Below are 10,832 nucleotides of genomic sequence, written 5' to 3'. Positions count from 1 at the left end.
CTCTTCCCCTCCAGTCATATTCCTCTGACATGAACAGCAGCACGGAGGTCGCTGCTTTCCTCCTCAAGAGGAGTGTTTAACCAAGATTTCAGGATTAATTATATAAGGCAGGAACAAACAGCGCTGTGTTACAGAATGGAGACAGATATATTGGCAGTTGTGTTTTCTTGGGCAAGTCAGCTGCCACTTCTGAGGACTGCCTTGTCAGAGAAATTAAAGTAGCAATTACATTTAGTTAAACCAGCCTGAGACATCTGTAGGAAGACTTTGGTCACCTGTTGTAAGCTTATTACACTGAAACAAATAAATCTCCTCCTGCGCTGTGGGGATGACACCCCTCATCCCGCCGCCGGCTGTCCTACAGACCCTGGTACTTACCACCCTCCAACCAACCCCCCATGGTGTGGGAGGGAGCTGGGGTGCTGCACCCATCTGATTGCGCATGTCGGCGTCTCCTGTTTTGGGTTCGTTGCTTCCAAAACCCACAAGCCAGCACATGCTGTCACCTGTATGCCAAACCAGGGGGGACGGCTGGCATATGGGGGTTGGACTAGATGACCACTAGTGGTCCCTTCCAACCCTAAACACTCTATGATTCTATGATCTGCAGAGAGCCTGCGGAGAGCTGTAGGACCTAACGCCACGGTCACACACAGGCTGGCATTCCCATTTCTTCCCAAGCAAACACATGTGTCCCTGTTGGCAAAGGCAAGAGACCTTCAGGGAGCAATGAGCAAGAACTGAGCTACAGCCCCCCCAGTTCTGGTACCTCTGCAGGGACGAGGCGTTTCTCAGCAGGGATGGCACAGATCTGCGTTAGCTTTACTCTAGGAAGCACAGAGCCTGCAGCGTTGTCGGCTGGAAAAACAGACTCCTGAAGAGGCCCAGGGCCAGGGCTGCTAAGACAAGGAGTGGGCTTAGCCCGTCCATGTGAGAAGACCTGCCGGCACGATGAACGTGCACAGGTCTGTGTCCCTGCACCAGGACAAGCAATTGCTCCTGCAGTTGAGCTGCCGTCAGGAGCAAACACTCACCTGCTTCCCACAACCCTTCTCCCCACTCCCGTCTTCCTTCACTCAGGAAAGTTTAGGTTGCATATTACACTCCCAGCATACAGAACCTGGCAATAGTGTACTTATTTGTAGCTTATACAAACAAAGTTTCATTTAATGCCTTTGTGGAAAAATTGTGGAGATCAACAGAGCTCCTGTCTGGAGCCCACTGAAGCCAGGGTACTCAGGTGATGGGCAGCTAGTTGCTCGTCAATTCTTATTTTTCAATCAACTTGTTATTCTGACACCCTTAAGGTATGGATTTCCTTTTAAATTATAACCATCATACAGGTTTGGTTACTCAAAATTTTGCTTTACCATAATTGTTGTGTGGGAGATATGAAACTTCTACACCAGGAGAACAGCAGACAGCCTTCCAGTAAGGCTGGGAGTCGGTGCCAGCACAGGGATTTTCACGCTATTTTAAGCATTTACAAGTTGTCTCAAGCCTTAAATGATAAAAACATCAAGTAGTGAGAGTGCACTGAACTCAATACTTTGCTATTCAGCTAGCCTAGTGGGAACACGCGAGTGCAAACATTTAAATGTAAGCACCAGCTGGAGGCATTTCCTTCAGCGGCCGCCACGAGGCATTTACCGGGTGTTAACCAGGACCGCTGGATGCGCGCGAAGGCGAGACCCGGGAGCTGCTGCCCTAGAAGGAAAGGTATTAGCTACAGCCAGGGTGCCATTACGGTGAAGGAACACAGATCCGCTTTAATAATAGCACCAGGGCTGAAGGTGACAACAGATGACTTAAAAGGACCAACGGCATGTTTTGCAGAAAAAATTTAGAGGCTTAAGGAAGATTTTATTAAGCCTAAATCATTAAAGAAAACTTGTCTGAGCCATTTCACTTCATCACCCTGCCAAGGACAGGGTTCGTAGGGAGGAGGGGTGCATACTGCCCAGGGTTACAGAAGAGCCTGTCGCACACCTGCGACACCTCCCTCTGCTCTTTCAGCCTACGTACGCACCTCACGATGGACCCACAAGGGCTTTTACTGGCACGACTGGACAAACAACCCATTTATATGTGATAGAAACACAGCCATACTGAGCATGTGGGAGCTCACCCTCCTGCAAGCCAGGCTCGCCCCATCTCAGCCCACCCCCAAGCCAGGCTTGCCCCATCTCATCCCACCCCCAAGCCAGGCTCGCCCCACCTCAGCCCACGCCGGGCTGGGCTGCAGCCGGGCTCTGCAGGCACCACTGCAGATGCTGCGAGAAGCACTGAGCTCCAGCTGGGCCAGATCCAAATTCAATGAAATCCTTGTGGGCCTGATGAGCACCGAGTTGCGTGTGCTGCCGGGGCCAAGCTGAGAAACGCAGCACTGCAGGCGCTGAGCCTTTGCAGACTTCCAGGGGTGTCTATAGGGAGAGGTCAGAAACTGGCCCAGATGCAGTGCTCTGGAGTGACAGAGGAGTCACCCGATTGAAAAAAAAACCAGCACCTTTTTTAAAAAACAGGGATTGGAAAATAATGTTTAAAAAATGGAGGTGTGTTTTCCAGCAATTTACCCAAAGATTATCCATAGCCAGGTAGCAGGGAAAGCAGAGTCCAGAGCTGAAGGAATGATTTCTTTAGTTTATTTGTAAAATAAGGTGCTCTCAGTTTCCCAGGAAATTCTCTAAAAGGACAATACTGTGCCAAAAAATACCCCAGCTTTAGTTTTCATAGTCTCAGAATGATACTTTTATAAGCCTATACCAGGCTAAAAATTGACAGCTCAAGAGGATCACCACAGCTCTGAAGGCAGAGAATGGAGCCGAGAAGCAAGTTATTAGAGCCTGAAAAAGATATTGCCTTCAAGTGAAATACGGTTCTTGAATGCGTGGGAGCAGGAGAGGGTAGGACAGCAGTCTGGTATTTCTTCAGAGAACACAGGCATTTGAATGAAAGCATGAAAGATACTATAAACTAGAATCATATTTCAAACAAACATGGAAGCGACAAGTGTTATTTCAACACGTCCAGTTTCCTATCTGTTGAAAGAGCTGTTAAATCTCTCTAAAAGCGCTGGAATTTTTTTGCTCCAGCAACACTTCCCATCAGCACGAGCTGCAGTGACAGGGCAGGAGGCTTTTAGGTGTGACAGTTCCTTTAGTATTTTGCTGACACCCTCTGAATTGGAAAAATCTGTTCCCATTCCTACAATCCTGTAGCTAAAGTGACTGGAGCCCAGCAATGCGTTAATCAAATATTGCCGGGAGTGACCGAAAGCCTTACTGTGCCATCCAATTGCATTCCAACGCAAGGTTTTTGATGTTAAACTGCGTGTCCCAAACATGAGACCCCACGAAGCGTGAAACCCAGCTTTACCTCCTACACTGCGTCCGTTCACAAAAGGTAATCTCTACACCAGTGTTTCACCTTTCAAGAAGCAAAGGCTTACCCTTCCCTGCAGAGCCACCCCAATGGTTGGTGCTCGCGCCGTGCAGAACTTGCTGACAGCAGGAACATGACGAGCACCACCCACCCACCACGCTTACCTGCGCGTCCCGCAGCAGCTGCACGAGCCTTCTCTGCAGAGAAGTTAAGCACATTTCCAAAAGTCACTTCGGGTTTCAGATGGCACACTCGTGAGCGGCGTCACCGAGAAGCATGCGCTGCTGTCGCCTGTCGCTGCTGTTGCCTGTCGCTGCTGTCCCTGTGGCGGTGGCAGAGGCTCCCCAGGGCCAGCTCAGGGGTGCAGCACCCCCATGCCCACGTCTGTGGGGTGGGGGCAGACCCCGGGGGCGCCCCAAACCCCAGCGTCTGTGGAAGCTCTCCCAGATCAAGCAGGTGTCCCAGAGTACAGCCTGGGTTGGACAAAACGTAGTTTAACAAAACTTAGCAGATATATTTGAAAATAACCTTCGAACTAGGCTGAGACAGGTTCACCTCTCGAGTGGTTTCAGCCTCCCAGTGAAGCCCACCCGGAACCAACCACCACTTCTAGGAGATAGAGTTGCAGAAGCCAGCACAAGCTTACAGGTGACCACTAACGTGGTGAGCGAAGCAGGTATGGATTTCCCTGCTCTAGAAGAGCTAGATCGACCTCTGCAAGCATAGAAGGGCATGCAAATTTTCAGGGAGAAGCTCTAGGCCTGGGGCTATAGCTGTGACCCCTATTGCAAGCACATCGCATGCAGTAAAACAATCAATCACACAAACTCTTGCTCATCAAGAAACTTAAATGTAAGTATTCTTTCTGCACAAGATGTTTAATAATTCTCCCTGAAAGTCATCAAAGACATTTGCCAAAAAGCCTGTGACTCAAAGGGGGTGTGTGCTGCAGAGACACACACCCCCGCCCAAGCAAGACCTACCGCTGACCCAGCCTGGATTCACAGTTTCAGTTCCAGAATCCCACATTTTCAGTCCCACACACCAGTATTAGTCACCGCCTGCAAGCGATGAAAACTCTAGAAGAAAAATAACCAAGAAACCTCTAAAAGAGGCGGTGGGATTAGCTCAGGCACATGGATGCTGGCACACACCAAACACAGCCCGGCACTGCCACCCCCCGTGGCACCCCCAGGGCCTGGCAGCAGGCACCCGCTGAGACCGGGCAGGCTGGCACCAGAGGTTTTGCATACAGCACTGTCGGGGCTTCCCAGCAGAGGCCATCGCTCTGTTACCAAGTTTGTATTCCTAGGACCCAGCTCAGAACCAACAGCAGCGCTGGGACCGCAGTAACAACTCCTGCGGCTGCCGGCAGCCAGGGGACCAGGGGCCAGGGTTTGCTCTGAGGCGGCCACGCGGGTTTCACGATGGGCAGCTCCCTCACGATAACAGCTAAGCTGCTGAAGTGGGGGGGCTTTTTTATTTTTTAGAAGAAGCTCTTGGAACTATTGGGACTCATAAGTTTACTAGGATGGTTAAAAAACCTGCACAGTTTTCATGTGAAAGATCACTTTCAAAAATGTGTTTTGATCAAAATTGAAATGCCTCGGATGGTTGGCATATAAATTTAATAACAGAGATGATGATAAGGAGGTGCAGGCTTGAAATAAGGTACCAAATTGTAACAATAAGGGCAGTTTAGGTCTCACATAAATTATCAAGGGTTGTAATTGATCACTGGATATTTTTAAAAATTAAGGTTAGACTTCTTTGGGAGCTGCTCCAATGCCAACCTTCCAGGGCAAGGGGCAAGCTTGGGCTTCAATACCTGCTCTGCAAACGTACACACACACACAGACATATGCATCAAAGAATACGTAAGCTCTGCTTCAATACTTACGGCAGCTGCCTAAGTCCAGAATCACTGCCCTGTGGGGATCAAAGCAGGTGAGGAGATTGCATTTATGTAAGCACATGAAGCTGCATCGTGTCCACTTCCATGGAAGCAGCATGTCAGAGTCTGAGTTAAAATCCATCTATAACAGCAAAAAGTTAGAATTTTTTTTTTTTTGGTGAAAATACAGAAACTTTCCTCTCCCTATCCAAACTGCTGGCCATTCTGGAAAGCTAAGAAATACACACTGAGAATACAGGGAAAACTCAACAGAAGAGACTTCATTTCCAGACTTCACAAGAGCTGAAGAAGTTAAAGGAAAACATAGAATCGCAGAATCATTTTGGTTGGAAAAGACTTTTAAGATCGAGTCCAACCGTAAACCTAGCACTGCTAAGTCCACCGCTAAACCACGTCCCTAAGCATCACATCTACATGATACAAAACCACAAGGGGTGAGCATCTAGTGTCACTGCCATGGGCTACTGGCAAGGGGGGACTCCCCCCCGTCCTGATCAGCCGTATCCAGCTGTAGGTAGGGGAAATCACCACGCTGAGGCAGTGCCTACAGAGATGTGGGTGGAAATAGAGACGTTATTTTTGCATCAAGATTAATTTGGGGTTTGTTACTTGGTACGGAGGAAATGGACACAGAGCTGAAGCACAACCACAGCTACTGAACTGTCACCAAACAGCTTAAAATTAATACTACCTTAATTTCCTGGGCTGGAACATGCTGTGGAGTGTTTTGTAACCATAGCTGTGTGCTAAGGGAGCCGCCTGCATGCTGAAGTGTTTGCCTAAAGCTCCTCTCTTGGTCTGGCAGCGGAGCTGTTTGCATTGGCAACTCTCTGCCCCCCTTCCCTGTGCAAGGTCCCAGTGCAAGGGAGAAGAGCAGCTGAAAACAGGGAACTTGGAATCACACACCTCGTATGAGATCCCCAGAGGTCCCCTTCTCACCCCACCAGAGCACAGAGCAGCAGTATTTGGTGTGAAAGATGCCTATAACATCTACCATACATTCCTGGTGGAAGCTGATTTTTTTGAAACTGTCCCATAGCCGAACTTAATACTTCAGTCAAGCTGGTTTTTTTACTCTGTCCTCCTCCATGTCGTCAGTTTTCCTGCGGTAGCAGAATCAAACCCTAGTCCTCAGAGGACCTGAAGTGTTTTCCTGTCTCACGTAGGCCAGCTGGGGGGTTAACTCAGAGGTAGTAATGGATTGATTTAGAAAAGCTGAGCGAGCTACGGCCTCCCGCTGTCAGCTCTACACCTCGTGCAAGCGATGGCTAAAGAGGCTGGAAGGCTTCTGAACTGATCCCATTTATAAGCAAAAGATCTCACTCTGTTGAAATTCATCACCTTATCCCATAGACCAGAAACTGATGTTAAACCTCAGCCTAGCGCAGGACCTCTGCCAGAAGGCCCTGCCTGCGAGTCTCCCCTGTAACCCCTGGGAGAGAATGAATTTGGGAAGGGCAGGCGGGTAATGTAAAGCAGACAGGTTTCCAGAGGATGGGGAACAGTGGCTCTCTTAAAAACTGGCTGCCACTAAATACCCCAAACTGAATCAATTGTTATTTTAAAATAGATGAGGCCGCTCAGCCTCACCCCAGTACCTGGGAAGGCTACGGAGCAAGGCTTACTGGAAGACATGTGCAGGCACACAAAGCCCAAGGCAGTGGTAGGAAGAGCACGGCTTTAGCAAGGGCAAACTGTGCCTCACGGACCTGACAGCTTTCTGTGATGCCTGGCTCTGTAGCTGAAGGAGGAGCATCAGCTGTTCGTCCTCCTGACTTTAGCAAGGCCTTTGACATCATCTCTCATAGTTACCTTAGAGCCAAATTGGTGAAATACAGAGTGAATAGGTGACAGATGGAAAATTGGCTGAACGACCAAACTCAAAGGGCTATGACAAGCAGTACAAACTACTCACATTTTACTTTGCAAGGAATTTCTTAAGTGCTTACTCTGCTTTAGTATCACACTGAGTGCAGGCCCTCTACCTTCCAGGACTTGCAGAGTCTGGAGTTTGGCTATGAATCTTTACTCTTTGTATTTCTTCCCCCTCAGCTGTTGGAATGTGTTTCATCATCTGCTCGAAATACGCTGTCATTTCGCATCTTTCTTCCATTTGGGTTTCATCATGCAAAAATCTGCTAGAATATTTCCCCTACTCATTGCTCAATGTGTAAGCTGTTTTAGGACAAAAAAATGGCATGCCAGTCTCCTTTATAATTACACAAAGAAGCACAACACAGAACGCTGCAATAAACCATGGCCAAAAGCTTCTCTCAATCAGCACTGCTCAACCAGAATCTCAAGGGTCGAGAGGATAAAGTGTTCATACGCCACAGCGGTACCTGTCTCCACAAGTTAAAAATTTGCCAAGCCCCTCGCCCACTCAAGCACGTTCCTGAGACCTTAAGCACTCTCAGTGCACACATTTCCTTTCTACATGGCATAGCTTTATGTCCTTCCCAAGAAAGGCACCTTCAGGAACTGAAGAGCTTTGCTGTGTCCTTGGAAGAGAAATTTTTACCTACAGGAAATTGGTTCTGCTTCTTCCCTAACTGGCAGGAAGAGCTACTCTCGTCATTTCCCTTCCTGCATCCAGCTACCAGGGCCCACGCTAGGAGCCTGGGCCAGCCACAGGGTTACCGCAGCCTCCTGGAGGCAACTAGCCCCATGGCCCTGTAAGGTTCCAAAGGAGCCACCGTTACCAAATTAACTCTCTACTACATACAGGTTGCATAAAAATTCTCTCCCCATCTTGCCTGTGGACACGGAGCACCCGATTGCTCTGTGGCCCTAACAGCAGGGATGCTCGTGGTGCAGCAGACGCTGTGCGAGTCCCCAGGGAGCGGTGCTCTGCTCCGTCTGCTCCCTCCAGACTGGCAACAGGAGAATGTGGTCACCCACCCCGGTACCTCCCACGCGCTGCGCACAAGCTGAGCGCTACCGCTGTTCCGTGCCGTAGCCTGAAACAGCAGGAAGTGGATATACTTATCGAACACCCGTGGATGGACAGAAACACCTTTAGAGCAGGGAGGGTTCACGCTGGGACAAAAGGCAAACTTCATTTTTAAGCCACAGTTCTAAAAAGAGGGAAGTTACAAGGATTATTAAATTAGAGGTTTGCATTTCCGAGTCCAATAAAAATTCAAATACAACTGAACACTTTTACAGCAAGAGGAGGTCACTGGTTTCATACAAACTTTTTTTTAAAAAACAGATCCACAGGTAAAATAGAACTACATGAAGCTCGTGCAGCTTACCCCCTCCCCTGAGCTTGCACGCAGGCTGCACCAGGAAGAGGTTAAGGACCCCAGCCGAAAAGCAAACCAGCTTCCACAAAAGGCTACTGCAGTTTGCTTGAAGAAAGAAGTGGTATTTCTGCATTAAAAAAAAAAAAAAAAAAAAAAAAAAAAAAAAAAAGGCAAACCAAAGAAATCAATGCCCCATAAACCTGTAAAGGAACTTTTACTTCTTACAAGTTCACTTCCCCTAGGCAGAAGGAGTCACTGTGGTGCAGGGCTCCTCTTTGCCAGACTGGATGGCAGCACAACACCAAATGGAATTTTCAGGGTTTCTTTTTTGGCAGTTTAAAACAAAGATTTGTAGTTTGGATGGCTAAAATATTTGTACAGCGAACCCTGAAGAACAGCCTCTCACCCAGAGGTCAGCAAGCTTGTCGCAAGGCGCACTGCCAGCGTGCTGTTGTGACACAGACCTCATTCCTGACAACTTCTTGCCCATTAGGCACCCAGTCAGAACAACTTCAGGACAATGTAATTTAGCTTTTCCAAAACATAAGCAAAGAACAACTCCAAGAAGAGTAATTGCAGTTATATGTAATGTGCAGTTTATACAGTAAGTATTTTATTCAACAGGAAAATACCACTCAGTCACCACCTGCGTGCATGAATCAGCACGTGCTCTCAAGTTAATTTGGAAGGCAAAAGTTGATGGTAGCTTCACAGCATGCGTTCTACTTCAAGACTGCAAAACTAAATGTTCTTTAGGACATCCAATGTTTTTAAAAAGGGGACCTGAATCTAGGAACTCTGAACTATAGGCTTTTATTAAAAGCGAGGAAGAAGTGAGCATGAAAACCACACCAGTCACGTTTCCTTAGTATAAAACGTTATGCAACAACCCCCAGTATACCAAGTATCACAGCAATTTATGATGGGGGGGGGGGAAATCAATCCCAGAAATCCCTCCCCCAAAACCCACAAACAAAGGCAAACCATATGAACAATCTCAAATTATTTATTAGGAAAAGACAAAGTACTGTTTCAACATTCATACAGAACAAATGGTAATAAACCCAGGAAAATAGACTGTAAAAAGTAGGCCCATCACAGAGGAGTTGGGTTGTGACAAAGTAAATGAAATCCAAACTTCATGCAAACAAGCAGTAAAGAATTATTTACAGTTTTGATGGGATGAATTACAGCATTGGCCATATCTGGGCCCCAACCAAATTACCTGGTGACATATTAAAGGGATCTAATCTGTACATTCAGTAACGAGAATCTATAAAAAGAAAAATAATTTAAACAATTTACAAGAGCTGTATTACAGATGGCATAAAGGTATCATTTACAAGAGCTGTACGAACAGATGACACAAAGGTATTAATCAGTAATTTATGAATAAAAATTTGTAGCACATTTTTACATCACATCTTCAGTGTCTGAACAGTAAACAAGAAAGTGGAGACATAACGTGAGTGCAATGTAATAGAATAAGGCAACTTAACCAAATGGCTCTTCGGAGAACTTCCATCCTACAAGGGTTTACAATTCATAAATCTGCCTGTCCATTCTGCTAACTAAAACAAGCATTTGAAGACAGCAGTTGGTGACAAGAAGGCCTGCATATGATGAGACAGTAGATGGAAAATTAAATACTCGTTTGTTAAAATGCCAAAACTCAGAAATGTAAAAAAGTGCAGATTATCAAAAGCCCTCTATATCCTATCACTATAACATCAACACACTAATTTTCATGTTCTAGATGTTGTAATTTCATGTCTCAAACTACTAATTCACTAGTCTTATAATTATTTTGTAACATACAATCTGAAACTAATATACCTCCTCCCAAAGCTTGTATTTACAATGTTCTTAAATTGATGCTATAAGAATTGTGAAATGCTAGCAATTTATAGCAAAGGTTAGCAACTGATATACCATATTCCAGTTTATTTTATAGGCAAGACTAATTAACACATTTAGCTTTTAAAATTATTTTAAATGGGTATTTTTGAATTTTCAACAACTTCCCCAAATACTTACAGTAATGGCTGATTTTCTTGACGTTTTAGCAGAGAACAAATGCCAATTGCGCTCTACTTGACACTATTTGTTTAAACAGCTACAATGACAAAACAAGATGAAGGATGACACTGAAATCCAGCAATGAAAAGTCATCCGTATCATAACGCACAACGGCAATATTACTGGCCTTACAGAAAGTAGCACAGGAAGCCAAACCTGCCAATGACTTGCCACATTAACAAACACAGTCCACATACTCTAAAAAACCC

This window comes from Egretta garzetta, unplaced genomic scaffold, assembly GCF_000687185.1.
Source record: "Egretta garzetta isolate BGI_Z169 unplaced genomic scaffold, ASM68718v1 scaffold97, whole genome shotgun sequence".
Taxonomy (NCBI): domain Eukaryota; kingdom Metazoa; phylum Chordata; class Aves; order Pelecaniformes; family Ardeidae; genus Egretta; species Egretta garzetta.
Note: the sequence above shows the minus strand (reverse complement) of the source record.